The sequence below is a fragment of the Canis lupus genome, chromosome 11 (genome assembly GCF_003254725.2).
Source record: "Canis lupus dingo isolate Sandy chromosome 11, ASM325472v2, whole genome shotgun sequence".
Taxonomy (NCBI): domain Eukaryota; kingdom Metazoa; phylum Chordata; class Mammalia; order Carnivora; family Canidae; genus Canis; species Canis lupus.
This window is the reverse complement of record NC_064253.1, coordinates 10,488,499-10,508,732: the sequence shown is the minus strand read 5'-3', so window position 1 is coordinate 10,508,732 and position 20,234 is coordinate 10,488,499. Positions and strand designations below refer to the sequence as shown.

The following is a 20,234-nucleotide window of genomic DNA, read 5'->3' as shown; positions in this document are numbered from 1 at the left end:
TCAGTTGGTGAGCTTCCCCCAACTTCTTCGGTTTTTTTTTTTTGTTTTTTTTTTAATTGTACTCTAAAGTATTCATTGAAACCACAGTTTAAAGATAAGCAGTATGTCTTCTCAGGTCTATGCCATTAAAACCAAATCTGCTATTTCTCTCTAGGGTGTTACAAAGAACATCTGGAAAACATCCCTCTTTATTAGTTAGAACTATTTGTGTGTGTGTGTGTGTGTGTGTGTGTGTGTGTGTGTGTATGTCCTAGTGAGTTATGTTTAATGTGGAAGCAACATTTGGGCCTTTTTAGAGCCATGACCTTTTTATAAGCCTTGAGCCAGCCTGTTGCAAGGTTTTGAGTGGTGACAGTTGGGCTCGAGTCATTTTTTTGACAAAGGAATGTTTTCTTCAAGATAAATTTATCCTTTTCTGTTTTTACTGCTAAGGAATATGGCATTCGCATAACATCTTTATTCATAGTTTCTCAATATTTTTAAACAGAACTTTTGTTTTGGAAATAATTTTGGATTTACAGAAAAGTTGCACAGATTGTGCAGAGAGTTCCCAGACACCCTTCACCTAATTTCCACAATGTTAACATCTTGCCTTACCATGATATATTTATCAAAATTAGGAAATTTACCTACGTTGTTCTTATGTTAGAATGTATGCTATGCAGTCCTTGACCTATCCTAGCTACATTTCTTCAATTGATAGACATTTGGATACCATAGGTAAAGAAGGAAAGGGATGTGAACAAAATATGTTGGTGTGAGTAGAATGTTGATTGCCAGTACTTTATTTATACCAGCAGTGTCTTCATTACCTATAGATCATTTACACATCACATAGATATGTCTCTGTAGCCTGAAAAAAATGCCTCTCATTTCTTTAAATTATTCAACTCATGGCAGCCATGAAAGGGCATCAAGATAGAAGTGAGACATTATTTCTGGTCATGGAGCTACTAAAGCTATGACATTTGCCATTTCACTTGTTCTCTTTGGGTCTCAGTTTTCTTGTCTGTGAAATGAAAAGTTGACAGTAAGGACCTCTAAGGGATATGTTGGCTTTACAGATGGATGGCTTTGTAATTATTCTTTTCATGACCAGAGACAGTCTAGACTCAGTATCTATCAGGCAGTGGATGATCCAGTATCTATCAGGCAGTGGATGATCCATGAGTTTCTTTAACAATTCCTGGACCTCTGTGATCATTGTCAGAGCACAGGTATAGACCAGTGGTGTCAAGTTCAAATGCCTGAAGTTATCTGGCAAGTATAAAACTGAGAAAGAAAGGAGAAGCGAGGAACCATGATGACCTGGAGAGCCCATGTCTTTTCTAGTGGCAAAGCTAATTCTCAGCTCCCAGGGACTGTGTCCCAAAGGGATGTTAGATCTTCCAACTTTTCAAAGGAACCCACATACACAGCTTTTTATGTGATCTCTTGCGGTCTTTAAATATTAGCAATGGATCAGTGTCCAGAAAGCCACTCTGTGGACTAAGTTAAGTATTTGGTTGACTGAAACTTATGTGTTAAATGCCAGTTTGTGATTTCTTTTTCATTTCAGTGGCTTTCAAACACTTTTGCCCATTACAACAGTTAGAAATGCCTTTTTCAAAAAAAAAAAAAAAAAAAAGAAATGCCTTTTTCATCAAAACACAGTATACGCATCTGTGTGTGATGTTTGCACATGCGTGTGTATGTCTATATGAAATTGAAACAAAATGTAATGAAATAATGTGTGTGATACAATTATGTTTTCTGTTTTATTCTGTATAGCATGTTTTCTATTCTGTAATTTCATGTTTAATTTCTTGAAAAAAAGAGTCTCATTCCTGTTAAGTCATTTTCATGACCCATCCGTGGACTGCATTTCCTAGTCACTGTGCCTTTGAACAATTCGGAGGGCAATACTATTGATACCTACATGTGATTTTGAGACCTAGATCTGTGAGATACAAGATACCTCAGACATGATTTCCTCCACTTGATATCATAAGGAACATTCCATAACCAGCATAAACAAGGCATTACCTATGGAGAATGGGGGATTTCTTGGTCTCAAATTATCAGTTAAGTAGAAAATAATAGTGCCCTTAAGAAGATAAGGCTAAGAAGAGAGAGTAGGAGAGAAGGGACAGAGATCAGCTACTTAGGAAACTTACTTTTTTTTTTTTTTTTTTAGGAAACTTACATTTGAACATCACAACTCTTTTTGGTAAAAGAGGTAATTTTCTTCCTTTTAATTGCCAACAGATGGCATGTCTTCATGCTTACTCATATGCACATGGCAGTGTCTGCAAGGATCCTTGGCTTTTCTAAATGTTGTAGTTGTTTCCTGGCAAATAAAAATCTATTTCTAATGAAAATGTAAAATATTCTAATGAAAATCACAAATTATTGATGATAATCATTACAGTTGGCTTTATAAATTAGATTTTCTTTATGAGATTGGTATTTTTATTAGATACTTTATTTGGAATTTTTTTTTTAATATTTATTTATTTATGATAGTCACAGAGAGAGAGAGAGAGAGGCAGAGACATAGGCAGAGGGAGAAGCAGGCTTCCTGTGGGGAGCCTGATGCGGAACTCAAACTCAGGACCCTGCGACCACGACCTGAGCCAAAGGGAGATAGATGCTCAACCACTGAGCCACCCAAGCATCCCTGACAAGATTTCTTTCAGCTCTAATATCTTATAATTTTATAATAGGCAACTTATATATGTTAATGACTTTCCTGATGTCCTAAAGAAAGCTGAAAAATATTACCATATGCTTTTTTAATTCTTTAAGTCATTGGAGCTTATTTTTAGAAGAAAATATTGGCAAAAAAATATTGATCTTCCTCATAAAAATAAGATGTCATATAGTGCTTCCCAAATGAAATTTTTTTAAAAATCCTGCATGACATATTTAAATTTTTTATTCATATCTGTGGAGAAATATCCTGAAGCCATATATTTTGTCAGCGAATCATGTAATATCACAACCATACCACACAGCTGATAATAAATAATTTCTCTCATTAAAATGAAAAGACACCAGCTACCACTTTTTTTTGACCTTTTTAAAATTTAGATCTTACAAAAATGCATTTGTTCCTCAATTCCCAAACTTAATCTGAAGGCATACATCATTCCCCAACAGCTTGAAAAGTAAGATATATTCATGCAAATTTTTTTTAGGTAACTTAAAATAGTTGGGAGGCTCTATTTTCTACTGATCGTGACAGTGTAGCTAGACAAAGATATGTTCTACTATTGAAGTAGATGTATACCAGTGTTTATTGAGCACCTGCCATGCAAAGTGCTTTTTATACATTACTCCATCAATTCTCATAGCACTCCCAGGAATATTCTTATCATTTCCATTTTATGAATTGAGGAGGCTGGAGGTAGTAACAGTGTTGTATAGTTAGTGGCATGGCCCAGGTTCTTAACCATTGTGTTACATGGTCTCCATTCTTAACTAAAAAAGATTTACTTGTAAGTCTACCAGCGATTAAGTCTTCACACTTCCTAGAATATAGAGGAGATGCTTATGCATGTAAATATGGCTAATTTCGGGAGTACACAATGGTAAACATGTGCCAGTTGGATTGTTGAAATACTAGAATAGTTTTATGTAGGTTGGAAGATAGTTATTGATCGGACCTAGCCTTCCTTGATTCCTCTCACCTACCCCCCAGAGTTTCCCCCAGTGCATCTGTAGGACCTCCATGATTCAGAAACTAGAAGATGATTGCTGGTCACAGCAGGAATCTGTGGAGGATTGCCCCAGCACTCAGGTTCCTGCTCTTTCTGATTGGTTGGTATGACCTACTGATTGTTAAAGACTTTAGAATCATCCTTACACATCAATATTTAGCTTAAGGAGACAGATTAGCCTCTCATTGTCTTACCTACTAACTGGGGAAGTGACTAAGGATTTGGCTAGATATTTCTTCTCTCCTCTCAGGAGTCTTGAGGGGGATCCTATCATCACATCCTCCTAATGAAGGGGCCTGGCAGTATCTAAGGAGCTCGTACTATTATCATTTTCCAAGACTGGCAAAAAAACTCCCAGATCCTTCAGTATTTTTTAATTCCTAGGAAAACACAAAAGAAAAAATAAAGCTAGAGACAATATGGAAAGTCTTGGAAAATAATCTTAGTTACCAAGTGAGGCAGTAAACAGGATAGCTCACCAAATCCTATCCACTGTGGCCCACCTAGTGTGGGTGGCTGAGTCTGTCTAAACTCAGAGGCTCCATTGGCCTGTCTTTAGGGGAAAAAAAAAGAGCTGGTGACTCTTCTAGAAATCTTTGACACTCTTAGATCTGTGTTTCTTGGGAAGACAAATCATCCTCATTATGATGCAATTTTCATTTTTATGATATTAATTATCTTTTGGCATTATCTGCAAGAACATAATGGATAAAAACAAAATTTAATTTTTGTTATCGGGCACAGTGTTTTAAAGAGAAGAATGTAAGTCACAACCAAAGTGCTTACCTATTTGAAATAATTTAAAAATGTCTACAACAAGTTTTTATTCCCTTCATGCTTTGAGATTTGCAAACATTAAAAAAAGGGTAAATGGATTTGCGTGTCTACATGAATATAAAGTTTATTCTGTTTCTTTAAAAATTGGTTAAAATGCACAGTGAGTATATCTACCAATTTTTACAAAAGTGTGCATGTACACAGTCAATAGGTGAGAAATTGTATTTCTTTTAATTTTCATAGGACTTAAATAATATGAAAAAAAATAGTGGCTAATGAAAATAAAAACCCCAGAACTTTTGATGAATGAATATGTTAAATCTTTGACTTAGGATGGATCTCCTTGGCTTCTGGGTGCTGATAATAATGGTGATAAGTTTAAAGAGATACTGAAGAAGGAAGGGGTGTTTTTCAACTTGTGAATCTCAATTTCAGAAAAGGAAACCAGAATTGCCTGACTCTGTTTTCAGATATTGCAGTTAGACATACCTGGTTGATGTCCCTATTCACTTTGTTTCTTAAACTGTAACTACTTCTAAGTGACCAACCATAAGTAAATTGACTTTCTTGGTATTCAGCAATGCTCACCTGAGCCGCATGTAGCCATCATTTTACAGGTATAGATACATGAGTATTTTCTCTTTACTTGTTTCTATCAAGTTACTATTCTTTTACAATTTTCTCCTTAGAAGTTTAGCCAGTTTTAAGCAAATTCAATGAAGGGGGCTCAATTAAAGCTTTTTAAGCAAATTCATTGAAGGGGGCTTGGATTTTTAAACACTAAATACTGAACAGGAAAAAAAAACAGTCCTTAAATAGCCAGTGATAATGAGAAAATATATATATTATTGTATACTTCTCATTGCTGGTCAGAGGAGAATGTGTCATTTTAGTTGATTCAGAGATGTTTTAAGGAAACATTTTGAAGTTTATAGAAAAGTAACAGGTCGGTCATTTCAGACTTTCCATGTTCTGGCTGGTTGACAGAGTAACTTCAATTTAAGGGGTCAAATGTTATAATTGACCTTCAAGTCTTCTGCTTTTCCTTTTGCTGTTGTGCTGGAATTATCTTTCATCAATAAAGCCAGAAAGAAGCAAGGGCTTGACACAGGTTATCTTTCCATGGACTGACTGTAATATCACACTGAGGTGGCATCTGACTTGCCCTTGGCCAGGAGGTGACTAAAGAAATAGCATCCAGACAGTCATAGAAACCACTGCATAACTGCCATGCTCTCTGCTTTTGGTTAGATTCCACAAATTAGATTTCGATGCACTGAACTGAGTTTAAATGTGCTGATATCTGAGTGCTGAAAACATGGAGACTTGATGCTAAAAAAAAAAAAACAACAACAACAATTAGTCCCTCTCTCCACTCTACACACACATACTTGCACATGAACTTATATACCTATTTATTACCATTCTAGAAGAGCATATGACTATTTTCCTCATACCTCCAATTACTTACATGTTTTTCTACTTTTATTCCTAAAAAATAAACTTGTTAGAATAGTTTTCCTAAAACATAAGTTCCAACGTGTCCTTCCATTGTTAAGAATTGGAAGTGGCTCTTTGTGACCTACCTTATCACCTCAAGTCTCAGGCTGGGTTTAAGACATTCTTTGTTCTCTGGTCTCCTTACTTAGGGAAACATTCTCACTATTTTTCTACCCTCTGGAGAAGTCAAGCAGACTTCCTTCCTTTTCCCTGCCTTCTGAATAGCTAATGTTCTCCTTGTTTCTCTGGCCTGAGAACACATCTTCTGTTTTAATCTCCCTCCTTTGTGTTTCAGGCTGAGCATTGGGCTCCATGGCCCTGGTCTGCCCCAAGGCCCCTCTCACTCTGACTCCAGTGGCCTCCCTCTTGGTTGCTACTTTTTTTTCACTTCCTTAAATTTCTCTCAGCATATTAGTCAACTACATTATGAATTTTTTTTAAAGATTTTATTTGTTTATACATGAGAGGCCCAGAGAGACAGGCTGAGACATAGGCAGAGGGCAAAGCAGGCTCCCCACAGGGGCGCCTGATATGGGATTCGATCCCTGGACCTCAGGATCACGACCTGAACTGATGGCAGATGCTCAACCACTGAGCCACCCAGGTGCCCCCATTACAAATTTTTTGAGAGGAGGAAGCACAACCTGTATTTCTTTGTACTTCTATAGCATCTCATGTGTTGGAAAGATTCTGAATGCATACTTATTGATTCTTTAAAATATACCTTTGTATTCTTGGTATTGAGAAAAATGACATGTTGGTAAAGTCTTTGGAGCTAAGGCAGGTCACGACTAACATAGCTATGGATGGGGACAGTGTCCCAATTAACTAAGATTTCAATCTGGTAGACTTTATTGTGTTCCATGGCTACAGATTTGTATAGCCTTAACCCTAGGTCGTTAATTTGCAAATTAATCTATTAAAAAATACTTACAGAGCACCTACTACGCATTGGAATGTTGCTAGACATTTAAGGAGACAGTATTGCTTAAAAGCAGATAAACCCCTGTCCTTCTATAGTTTATATTCCTCCCCTAGGACTAGAATTACAATCTCTCATAAAAAATGTACAAATGCAGCACTCATCGGCCCTGTAAAGGATGGTGATAAGAGAGATTTGACAAGGTCAGGAAAATAAGAGCAAACTTTCCTGTGAGAAGAAACTGAAAAGTGAATTCAAGGTAAGCAACTGATGAGAGAGTCTGCCTGTGTGAATGCGGAGCATGCCATTCATAAAAATGTTCCCAGGAAAATGAAGTATGCAGAGGATGTTCTATGGCACCTGCTTGTCCTTATCACTAGAAGAGGATTTTCAAGAGCATAGTCATCTTTTATTGCTTAACACTAACTCCAAAAATGAAGCTTAAGCCATTCTAGAATTTCTTGAAATATAACAGAGTTGGCCATTAGGTTTGAATAGCTCACCTCTTAGTTTTCCTAAGATATTTGGTAGAAAGAAATGATTTGCCCGCCCTGACAATGGTAAAGAATAACTAAGAAAAAGAACAATTAAGTGGCAAATGGTGTGATTCTTTTCCAGGCACAAGATGGAAGAAGCTTCTGGGTTTGGTGGCAAATAAAGATGAAATAAATTTTAGAACACAGTTACGCTTCCCTTCCAGTCTGATGAGAGGAAGAAGTGCTCTCACATCCCTTGTATTGATCATTCTGACAGAAGGGATGCGCGCACCTCTGTATACAGCAAGCAAACAAAACTATCCGAAAATGCACCGTGTTTGAATCCAACAGACCTAGATTTCATCTGGGTGTTGCTATTCTGAGGGTGATTTCTCCATGTGTGGAAATAGGAACAATATTAAGAAGATTAACTGAGTTAATACTTGTGTATGTACTCAACACAATATCTTGATCATGGATGTTCTCTCCATTATTTGTTCTCCTTCTTCATGACCCTCATTACTTTTCTTCATTGTTGATAACATTATGGCTGACCTTGAAAAGCACAAGTTTGAACTAGGTTTCTTTTTTCTTTTTTTTTTTTTTTTTCCGGTTAATACAGTACAGTACTATAAGTGTGTTTTTTCTTCCTTATGGTTTTCTTTTCTTTTCTTTTTAAAGATTTTATTATTCATGACAGACACAGAGAGGGAGACAGAGACAGAGGCAGAGGGGGAAGCAGGCTCCATGCAGGGAGCCCGATGTGGGATTCGATCCTGGGTCTCCAGGATCACACCCTGGGCTGAAGGCAGCACTAAACCGCTGGGCCACCGGGGCTGTCCCCTTATGCTTTTCTTAATGACATTCTCTTTTCTCTGGCTTACTTTATTGTAAGAGTAGAGTATATAGTACATAGAACATACCAAATATGTGTTAATCTGCTGTTGATGTTACTGGTAAGGCTTCTTGACAACTGTAGGCTATTAGTAGTTATGTTTTCAAGACATTAAAGGTAGTATGAATATTTTTGGCTGCCTGGGGTTGGCACCTCTAATTCCCTCATTGTTCAAGGGTCAACTGTGTTTTTTATGCAGTGTAGCCTCAAGAAGGGAAGGACAGAACTTGGCAGATGCCCTGATTGTTTCAATACCTTCACTGTTCTCTACCAGCCCTCCCAACTGTGTTTCCTCTTTTTATAAGGAAGCTGAATTAATGCATGACTTTTAAAGTTGGATAATCTTGGGTTGGGGTATGGCTCCTTGACTAACGAAGCTGTGTGCCTGTTAACTGGTTATTTAATTTCACTTTAGATTCACATGGTTAACAAGAACACGTTCTCTTGTGCTAGCCTCATGCCTTATGTATGTAATGAATATTTAGACATATTTGATCAGAGGAATGACTGTGTCCAACAGGGGGTTCAGTGCAGGATATCCAGAATATCTGTTGCATTTACTTACTCATGTAGAATCAGAGGAGAACTTTCTTGCTGATGGAGCCATAAACAAAAGTGAGTCTCAGGCATCCTCTTAGATCCCAATTTATAATCACTTATGGCATTTGGGACTAAAAGTGACATATGGCTTTCATAGTAGCAGCAGACTAGAATGCTGACCATTTCAATAAGACTTCATGAGCCTCTAAAGCTTATACTAATTAGAAATTCAATTTGTGTATTTTGGACAGGACAGTGGTCCCTGTCATTGTGTAACTGAAGGTGTCAGTAGGGACTAATGGTAAACACTTCTTTTCTCACTGTCATTATATTCCTTCAAGTGACTGCATTGGTAACCAGATGCTTTATTCTTTCTTATTGATAGTCAGTGGATGTAACATTGATATCACCTGTAAAATACCAATGAATTACAAAGATGACCAAGACAATAGGCATATGTATTATTTTGGGCAGTGGTGTTGACTTTTGTAATAGGACTGAAGTCAACTGGAAATTGTAAGACATGTACTTAAACACAAAATTTATCTTTCTACCACTCAGAATCCATGTCATTCATATCACTTAAGATGAACTTGCAAATAAGAAATATATTTTCCAATTGTATGTGGATTTGGAAAAGCTAGCAATGGCTCATTCCACAAAATTGGGCTTTCAGGTTTTTTAGTTAGAAATAATTTTGGGAAATTACGTCATTCAAAAACTAGTATTGTTTTATTCACTAAGTAAACCATGTTTCTTGATCTTTGACCCTCCTTGGAGAAATAAATCGTGTGCAAATTTCTTCTGCAACTTTCTCACTGTAGACATATTAAATCTTAGGGTAATACAAATTTTGCAGAAGAATATTAAAGAAACTATCGTAGCTTTAGCTTTCATTTCCATTTGCATGTCATGCCTTAGGAAATTCTTTAGTGGTAATATCTTACTGATTTTTGAGTCTCCTACTGCATGTTAATGGTGAGTGACAGATTAGAACTCAGATAAGGAAATCTGAGTTGTGAGCCCGCCTCCTCAATTAATCAGCTTTGTCCCCTAGACTCTGGGCTCGCTCGCACAGTGCAGAGAATAGACCAGGTAACTCTGAGTTCAGACTACTTCTCTCCTTGTATAGAGAGCACAGAGATTTCAGCTGGTTGGTCTAAGACAAATTTGTTCAGCTAATGTATCTAAAAATATAACCTAATTCTTCTGCCTTGTTTTTGTGCTTTTTCCACTACATCTTCAGATGCCATGCACAATGAAGAAGAAAACACATTCCCAAGTGGTAAATCATTTTCTTCCCTTTAGCAAAACAGATCATGTGAGGTACATAGATTTTCATTCTTACAAAATCCTATGTAGACTTGTTAAACCATGATGTAAGGCCATTAAAAAGAGCAGTGATAACCAAAATATAATGTGTATGCCCTAAGAACCAATTTCATCACACTTGCTTAAGTTGGTGGGGTTACTTAATGGTCCGTTAGATGCTGCTTCCTTTGTATCATATCTTGATTTTAGTAAGAGATCATCTAAACCTAATTACTTTCCAAAGGCTCCACTCCAAATGCTGTCACATTGAGAGTTAAAGCTTTAGTATATGAATTTGATGGAGACATGAAACTTCAGCCCACAAATGTTTATAACAGGGCTTGATCTATAAAATGAATAACTTCCTAGTTCACAAATTATAGATGTAATCTGGCAGAAAATTTTTTAAGGTTTTATCAGTTTGAATTTCTCAGTCACTTTCTTTCCTATGTGGGAGGGCAAAATTTTAGCTTCTAAAATGTAAGTCTGACCACAGTCACAATTGTTTTTTCCATCTAGAAAACGGATTTTTTTTTTTTTAATGGTGAGCTCTTGCTTCCATGGAAGGGAATTGTATTTCAGCCAAGTCATATTCTTTGAATATAATCACCAAACTTTTCACCAATACCATTGTAAGACTCACAGTCTTCTAAAATGGAAAATCCATTTTAAATGGTGTAAAATAGGAATGCGTCTTAATTCCCATTTTTGTGTCTCCCTCTATAGCATATAGAAATGCATGTGTTTTGAAGACCAAATATTAAAACAGCTCACAAGAGCCTGCGTAATTCTAGGTATATACATGCATATAACTGTTTAATATATAAGTACTTCCCAATTCTTCCTTACACTATTTTATTCTACTTACATCATGGTATTTGATTTTATTGTATCTGTGCTTTCTTATTTTTCTTTGCCAATTGCTTTACATTATCATTACTGTTACCTTGATAAGATGAAAAGAGATAAGGACTGGCTTTCAGGACACCCGGCTCCAAATAAATGACTGTTATTTGTTAGCTTTTTTTTTTCCCACTAGCGTTATTGATGCATTATTGGCAAATAAAAATGTATGTATTTAAGGTGTACAATGTGATATTTTGAGATTATGTGTGTGTACATACATACACACACACACACACACACTGTGAAATGATTGCCACAGTTAAGCTGATTAGTATATCCATCACCTCTCATAGTTATCCTTTTGTGTATGTGTGGTAAGAACACTTGAGATCAGTGTCAACAAATTTTAAATATACATTTTTATGAACTATAGTCTTGATGCTATACTTTCAGTCTCTAGAACCTCTTTATAATATAACTAGAAGTTTATACTATCTAACCAATATCTGCCTTTTTCTGAACCCTCAGCCTGTTCATTAACCACCCTTCTACTCTCTGACTTATTTTTTTTTAGAATCCATATGTAAGTGAGATTATGTAGTATTTGCCTTTCTTTGGTTTATTTTATTTAGTGTAACATCCTCCAGTTTTAACTATGTTGTCACAATGGCAGGATTTCCTTTCTTTTAAAGGCTAATAGTTTGGGGTGCTTGGATGGCTCAGTTGGTTAAGTGTCTGCCTTAGCCTCAGGTATGATCCCAGGATCCTGGGATCAAGCCCCACACAGGGATATATAGTCCCTATATATATATATATATATATATATATATAGTCTAATAGTCCCTCTACACACCTCTCTACCCACTCCTTGTGTTCTGTCTCTCAAATAAATAAATTCTTTAAAAAAATAAAGGCTAATATTTCATTGGCTGTGTGTGTGTGTGTATATATCACATTTTCTTTATCCACTCATTTGCTAATGGGCATTTAACCATGTTTACGTATTTTGCCTATTTAAAATGAGGCTGCAGTGAACATGGGAATATAAATATCTGCTCAAGATACTTATTTTAATTCCTTTCAGTTTACCCAGAAATAGGATTGCTGAATCAAATGGCAGTTCTATTTTTAATTTTCTGAGGAATCATGATACTGTTTTCCATATTCATTGTAGCAATTTATATTCCGACCAACAAGTAACCTGAGTTGCCGTTTTTTCCCCATTCTTCTGAACACTTGTTATTTTGGGGTTTTTTGATACTAGTCGTCCTAGTAAGTGTGAGGTAATGTATCATTGGGGTTTTGATTTGCTTTCCCCTAACAATTGGTCATGTTGAGCATCTTTGCATGTACCTATTGGCCATTTGTGTATCTTTTTTGAAGAAATGGCTATCCAGGTTTTTTTTTTTTTTTTTTTTTTTTTTTTTTTTTTTGCCTATTTTCCAATCCAATTATTTGGGTTTTTGCTATTGAGTTTTTTAAGATCCTTATATATTTTGGATTTTAGCCCCTTATCAGATACAGGGTAAATATTTTCTCCCATTGCATATATTGCTTTTATTTTGTTTGCTGTTTTCTTTGTTATGCAGAAACATTTTAGTTTGGGAGCACCTGGATGACTCAGTCAGTTAAATGTCTGCCTTTGGCTCAGGTCATGATCTCAGGGTCCTGGGCTGGAGTCCCATGTTGGCTCCCTGCTCAGTGGGGAGTCTGCTTCTCCCTCTGCCTCTGTGTCTTCTTCCGGCACTCTTTGTGCTCTCTCTTGAATAAATAAATAATCTCTCTAAAAAAAAAAAAAAAAGAAAGAAACCTTTTAGTTTTATATAGTTCCATTTGCTTATTTTTTTCTTTTGTTGTCTCTACTTTTAGTGTCAAATCCAAAAAAAAAAAAAAATCACTGCCAACACTAATACTTTAGGCAAATCTCTGGCAGTTCTGGATATTCATTTTCTCATGCAAAACAAAGGGTTTGATTATATATAATTATAATTCCTGTGGTTTCTTTGGCATTCTTAAATAGGAATTGTGATATATAATTACATTTAGATTCATTAAATGCTTATTAGAAGAAATATGAACTATATCTGATAATTAGATTATTGACAGTTTGAATTTTTTAGCATTCTTTAAAATATGTAATATGTTTTTCAAAGTTAGGATTCTTGTACATAAGTACATCGGAAAAGTAGTTTTGGAACTCATTCTACATGCTTATATTAGAAAATATTTCAGATTCCCAAGAATCAGGGATGGTATGGGTTAGAGGTCACCTACCAAAGTATGGGAACTTTTTATTACAAGTGAGATATTTTACTATATCAGGGTTTTTTTTTTAATTTAAAGTTATTTAAGCATTTCCATGTTTTTTGGATATTAAAATTTAAAAATAAGAAATTTTTAAAACTATTGTTTAAAATAGTCTAATCTATGTTAATTTTTTAAAAGATTTTATTTATTTATTCATGAGAGACACAGAAAAAGAGACACAGAAAGAGACACACATTTATTTATTCATGCCTCTCCCACAGGCAGAGGGAGGAGAAGCAGGTTCCATGCAAGGAGCCCGATGTGGGACTCTATCCGGGGAATCCGGGATCAGGCCCTGAGCCAAAGGCGGCCCGCTCAACTGCTGAGCCACCCAGGCATCCCTAATCTGTATGTTAATTAACTTGATTGTGGAAATGTTTTCACGGTGTATACACGCATCAGATCATAATGTTATACACTTAAATATATTACAGTTTTGTCAATTATGTCAGTAAAGCTGAAAATAAAGTAAGGGAAACAATCTATTCTTTCACAAGACAGAATAATGGCCCTGAGATTTTTTTTCACCTAAAGGTTGAAAGATCATTAACAAGTAAATTGGTATGATGAGTTGGAGGTAAATTCTTCCTTCATAAAAGTGACATGTAGTATGGAAAGATAACAGGCTTTTGGGAGGATTATAAATAGGATGCTAACTCTTCTTCTGTGTTTTTGACATAGAAAATTTTGAAACAAAATAGATAACTTGTCACTAGGCTCTAATGTTAGTTCCATATGTAACTTTGAATATGATCTCGCCTATTATTTTAAGGAAGGATTAGTCATATCCTCCTGGGAAGCAATTGGGTAGTGATGCTTTTTTAAAACCACATATATAAATCCCTTTAACAAATGATACTAAGTGTCAGTATTTTCCAATTGTTTTTATACAATTTCTGTAGGGAATTTTAGTGGTTGCTTTATGTGAAGGAGATACAGCTTGCATACTTAATTATGACATCAGTAAAATATGTAGGATTTGGTAATTTTGGTTTTGGTTATCTTTGGATTATAGCACGCTATGGTACAAATTAACATAAAATTTTTTATTGTCTTGTGTTAGTAATCCACAGTTGAAAGATCAGATGTGTGCAGTGGCATAATGGGTTGTAACATTTTCTGGGTATCTAATATACTGGTGATCCACTTAAATGTATGTGTTTTGTACTTGTGCTAAAATGCTGGCTGTTTTTCACTTTCTTCATGTGTAATATATTAGAAGTTAACTGGGGCAAAAGGATTTAAAAAATATTAAAGTGAGGTATAATCTTGAAAAACCAAATGGTAAATTGATGTCATTATACATGCACTGAGATGAAAAGACATTTTAAGGTTCTGTACTCTTAAATTCAGACCAGATAATCTGATTTAACCTTGCCTAAACAACGAGAACCATTGGAAAACTAGTAGTTTCAAAAAGAACATGTCCTGCTATGTTCCAATGGATGTGTAATTCATTGAAATGTGACCTGGAAAGATCATAGGTGTTTGTAATGAAGCCGGACTGTGACTTCTTTCTCTACCACTTTCTGTCTGTGAGATCCGTAGCAAATTTCTGGCCTTACACGTAAAATAAAAAGAAATAATGCTCGCCACTTAAAGATTTGTGGGATGGAAGAGTGCTGGCTAAGAAATATCGTTGTTAATTTTAACATGCATGATAAGCCTTAGTAGTTACTGTCTCAAAACCCGATCTCTCTAAAATACCATTCAATTTCATTGTTTTGCATACTGGGCGTATTATAAGTACAATTAACGTTGCAGTTGGCTCACAAATGGATTTCTTTCACAGTATTTTGACATTGCAATTTATCCTGAATAGTTTTCTCCCTAAATTTTGACAGGTCTGATTTAGACTATTCACACATGGATCATGGCATGTTCTGTGTTAAATGATAAAAAGTCACGGTTGACTGAGTGGGTGACTTACTCTGCCCATTCTAGTAGATGTCACCAAAACAGTAGCTTGACTGACATGTGTTTTTGTATCCTATTGAGTTTTACATATTTTGTTTTGATGGTGTTTGCACCAACAGTTTAGAATTTCTTGGCCCTACAACTCTTTAGAAAAATGTCTTTTGCTGAAGTATGTTCTCTGCTGATGCGAGGTTTTTGATCACAGACTTCAAAATATGGTTGTGTTTGTATATATAAAAAACAAAGTGAGAAATTGAAGCACTCTCTCTGGTTTTCAAATTCATATAATTTTTAAATAGTTTATAGATAAACATTCTGTAATTTAAAGTAGTTTATTGGTAAACATTCTATAAAATTTAAGCTTCAAAAGGGCATTCATTTTGCAATGAGAATAGTCTCTGCCTCTCACTCCTCCTGGGAAGTGAGAGCTGTTAACAGTTCTCGAATTGCTTCCCATACATATTCTAGAAGCAATTCACTATGAATTCAATCAGAAAAGCACTTTTACCTTAACTTAGCCAGCATCCTGCTGTGCTTAGGCTTCACTCTGGTCTTTGATATATTACTCTTAAATTGTTTTTTTTAAAGGTGATTTTCTTATATGTCTTATGAAGTTCTATCAGTTATTTTTCTTTCTGTTCCTGAGGCATACTTAGCTCCTGCATAATTCTTAAGTAAACTGCTTTTCAGCAGTTTGAGTTTGGTCTCTCATGCTGATCAAATTAGTGTGTGTTATGCTTTTTTTTTTTTTTTTTTTTTTTTTTTTTTTTTTTTTTTTTTTTATGATAGTCACAGAGAGAGAGAGAGAGAGGCAGGGACACAGGCAGAGGGAGAAGCAGGCTCCAAGCACCGGGAGCCCAATGTGGGATTCGATCCCGGGTCTACCAGGATCACGCTTTGGGCCAAAGGCAGGCGCTAAACCGCTGCGCCACCCAGGGATCCCTGTTATGCTTTTTTTATTTTTTATTTTAGAAATTGGTGTAGAGGAGCAAACCTATTGTCCTAAACCAAATATCTTGTACATGTCATTTAAGACTCTAATAGCACTCTTGTGCCTATTCATTGGCAGTACAAACTCTTTAACTTCAGAATTCATACCCAGTCTGTGTTGCTGGCTTCCTGGGCTAGTTTTTTTGTTTGTTGTTTGTTTGTTTCTGAGATCTAGTCTGCTTGCCTAGGGCCCTGTCATGAGCTGAATGTTTATGTATCTCCAAATTCTTGTGTGGAAGTCCTAACTCCTGATATTAGGAGGTGGGCCCTCTGAGAGGCAACCTAATTTTAAATGAGGTCATGAGGGCAGCCCGGGTGGCTCAGCGGTTTAGCGCCGCCTTCAGCCCAGGGTGAGTTCCTGGAGACATGGGATTGAGTCCCACATCAGGCTCCCGGCATGGAGCCTGCTTCTCCCTCTGCCTGTGTCTCTGCCTCTCTCTTTCTCTCTCTCTCTGTCCCTCATGAATAAATAAATAAAATCTTTAAAAAAAAAATAAATGAGGTCATGAGGGTGAGGTCCTAATGATGAAATTTATACCCTTATAGGAAGAGACCTGAGAGCCTGTTCTTTCTCCTCTCTCTGCCACGTGAGGATACAAGAAGATAGAAGGCCATCTGCAACCCACGAGGGATGTTGGCTGGCCTTCTGAGCCTCTAGAACCAGGAGAGAGAAATTTTTTTGCTGTTTAAGTCACCCAGGGTATGGTATTTTGTTATAACAGTACACACTGTCTAAGACAGGCCCTGACAATCTGTCTAGTAGAGCCTCTTACCCGATGGACTAGACCTCCCATTAGTTTTTCAGTTAACTTTCCTACCACAGTGCTTTTCCCATCGCACTTGTCTGGACTAGACTGCATTCGTAGAGCTGGATGGAAGGTTATCATTAAGATAAGTGACTACCTTCTAGAGGACAGTCCTGTGCAATAAATGATCTGTCATGTTGGTCCAGGCCCTATCTTGTCCAGGCCTTCTCTCCTTCCCACTTGTCTCCACTGTGGTTTGCCATGTGTTTTGGAGGAGGCTACAGAATTATGGCAGTCGTTTGTGTTTCATATGGTTGCAAGGTAGATTTATAATATGATATGACACAAGCTTTAGTTTAAGTGAATTTACCAGGGACTTACATTGTTTCTGTGGTTGTACATATGTCACCACTGCCTGCTGGACAAATGATTACAAGCTTTGCTGTGAGGTAATTACTTAATTGCATATCAGTCATCTTTTAGGAGACCTGGGGAATCCAGAAAAAACGACTCACCTGGAGCTAGGCAGGATACAGGGATGCAGGATGCAGGACTGCAGATGCCAATATGTGACCCTCATCAGCTGGCTTTCTAGAAATGTAGGTCTCCAGGTAGTCCCCAAAGAGATTCTGGAAAAATGGGGTTGAGCTAAAGCCCAGACAATATGTACTTTTTAAAGCTCCATAGGTGGTGACACAGTTGTACAGTTAGTAGGGAATCACAGCACCAAAGAGCAAGAGATGAAGTTTCTGCCATTGATTTTAATCAATGATATCAGACATTTGAGAAAGATCTTTCTTAAAAGAAAACAGAATACAATCATCTGGGGTAAAAGTGACTTTCTAGTGTTTTTTTTTTTTTTTTAAGATTTTATTTATTCATGAGAGACACACAGAGAGAAGCAGAGACATAGGCAGAGGGAAAAGCAGGCTCCTTGCGGGGAGCCTGATGCGGGACCCTATCCCAGGACCCTGGGAACACGACCTGAGCCAGAGGCAGATGCTCAACCACTGAGCCACCCAGACACCCCACATTTTAGTGTTTCTATATAAAAAAAATAAAGGACCAAATAGTCTCCCCTCAGCCTCTCCACTTTCTTTATCACCTTATCAAAGGAACCAATTCAGAATAGAAAATACTGTTCAATATTTGTGGATTTATTGTCTGGGTTGTATAGCATGGTGTATAGGCTACAGCACTTTTCATTTTTGTAGTGAGTAGGGTAACATAAAAGTGAGAATTACACATTTTTCGGCAATGATAGATCATACAATACCACAAACCTTTTTTTTTAAGTGATTCTGATACTTTTTTGGCACATAGGATTTAGACATTAACTGTCTTGATATACTAGGTTATGTTGTCACAACCATCTGAGAAGTTTTGTGAAATGAATTTAGCTAATTTTATGAAAACTGTGAAGTGTTTTTGGAACGCTGTCATCACTGGCTCCTGACAAACACAACAATGGAATCACCAGCCACTTCTTAAAGCTTTGATAATAGGTCTTCTGTCTGGTTTCTCAAATCATGGTTCTTTTTTTTAAGTTCTCATTCTGGGTTAAGTAAGATTCATTCATTCCACTCATGTTTTGACAGCCCCATTCCATAAATCTTTCTCATCACGATCCTGCTTTTAGAGGTTGTTTTTCTCTCTTTTTATAAATGTTTATAAACATTTGTCAGGGATGCCTGGATGGCTCAGTCACTTAAGCATCTTGATTTTGGCTCAGGACATGATCTTAGGGTTGTGAGATCGAGCCCTATGTCGGGCTCAGCACTCAGCAGGAAGCCTACTTATGGTTCTCTGTCTCCCTCTCCCTCTGCACCTCCCCCCCTTTAGAAAATAAATAAAAATAAGTGAATACATAAGTAAACATTTATTAGATGTTCTAAGATTTTCTGTTATATATTCATGAAATATGTTCTTTAATCAATTGTTTAATTTATCCTCTAGGAGCATTAAAGTGCTTTTTTTTTAATGTGCTCTCTTAAAAGCTTGCAAATTTCATATCTGTAAAAACTGTTGAGTGGTGCACAGACTGTTAGAGCATCCAGTGTAATACACTGGGGAGAGATACTTGGTAGTCAAGGGTTAAGGCAAATTCATTGCTTTAGTTTTAACAGTGGTGGCTTTTTGGGGTTTTCCATACAACATGGAGTCTTGCACCTTGGAAACTGAGAAAGAGGAGTGAGAATGGAAAAGACATGGACATGCTTTATAGAGTGTGTTCATTAATAAGGATTTACTGTCTTGGAAGAGATAATGAAATAAAACTCATGGTCCTTGAACTCAGCAAGCTTATGAGTCGGACAAGGCAAGAAGCATACTACAGCATAGCAGAAGATGTCCATTGGAACATAAGACTAAAAGAAATGGTGAAAACAGAACATTACCCCACAAAGAAAAGCAGAACCATGCTTCCTGTGAAGTTCCAGCATGATTAGGAAAGGGTCCATAAAAGAGGTGGGAATGAAGCTGGGCTATGAAGTATGGGCAGGAATTTGCTAGATGGGAGGTAGAATATAATAAATATCAGGGGACTCTTGGAAACAAGGGACCTGGCTGGGAATGGCTGGGTGAAAGGTTAATGCAAAGGAACTATTGGAGATAAAATTAGGGATGTATTATGGCTTTTATGAGACATGTAACAGAAACTCTGGTTAAAGAAAAAATAAAGTGGTAGGGATTATTGGATCAGACAGTGTAAAATTCCAGGTAGAAGATTAAGTTTAGATATGGCTTATGAGGATCTGAAGTTGTGACCAGGACCTGGTTTCTCTGTTGTTGTTTCTTGATCCTACATCCCCAGAGTTTGTTCTGTTTCAAGGTTACAAGCCTCTTTCATCCAGGAGATGAGAGTACCTCTGTAGTCAATTCCATAGAAGAGTAATAAAAGTCTTCCTCCCAGAAGTTCCAACGAATGTCTCTAAACAGTTTACCTCGCTATCTTTGAAGGCATTACTGTGGGTTGAGAGGATGGGATGTATTGAATGGTTTCTGCCAGTCAGTTTCAATCCTAGAGCTGGCTGTCACACCCACCTGAACTTCTGAAAATGGAAAATTGAGTTTATCAAGGGAAAATTAGGGTACTGTTGGCAGAAGAAAGGTAGGGTAGCTGGTGAAAAAGGCAGCCACTAGATGTCCTGCATAGTTAAATATATTGGTCCAGATGTATAACAGAGGGACTGAAGAAGCTCAGATGGTTTTCAGTAGAAACATGAACCATGACCTGGTACAAAGAATAATGGAAAAGCATAACATTAAATAACCTACCACTTAGGCTTTATTTTACCAGTGGAAACT

At 36.7% G+C, this 20,234-nt stretch overlaps 1 protein-coding gene across 8 annotated transcripts in view; it reads left to right on the top strand.

Annotated features, from left to right (window-relative positions):
* The window catches only part of PRR16 (proline rich 16), a 308,319-nt gene that overhangs the window by 86,522 nt on the left and 201,563 nt on the right, over window positions 1-20,234 (top strand). Inside the window, exon 2 of one of the 8 annotated variants that reach the window (XM_025432209.3) lies at window positions 16,729-16,882. The exons of 6 other annotated variants lie outside the window; for them this stretch is intronic. The gene's annotated coding sequence lies outside the window, so the exon portion shown is untranslated. Of the gene's footprint in view, window positions 1-2,176; window positions 2,219-16,728; window positions 16,883-20,234 lie in introns of all 8 variants that reach the window. One more of the 8 variants, XM_035696810.2, reaches the window with a different exon arrangement.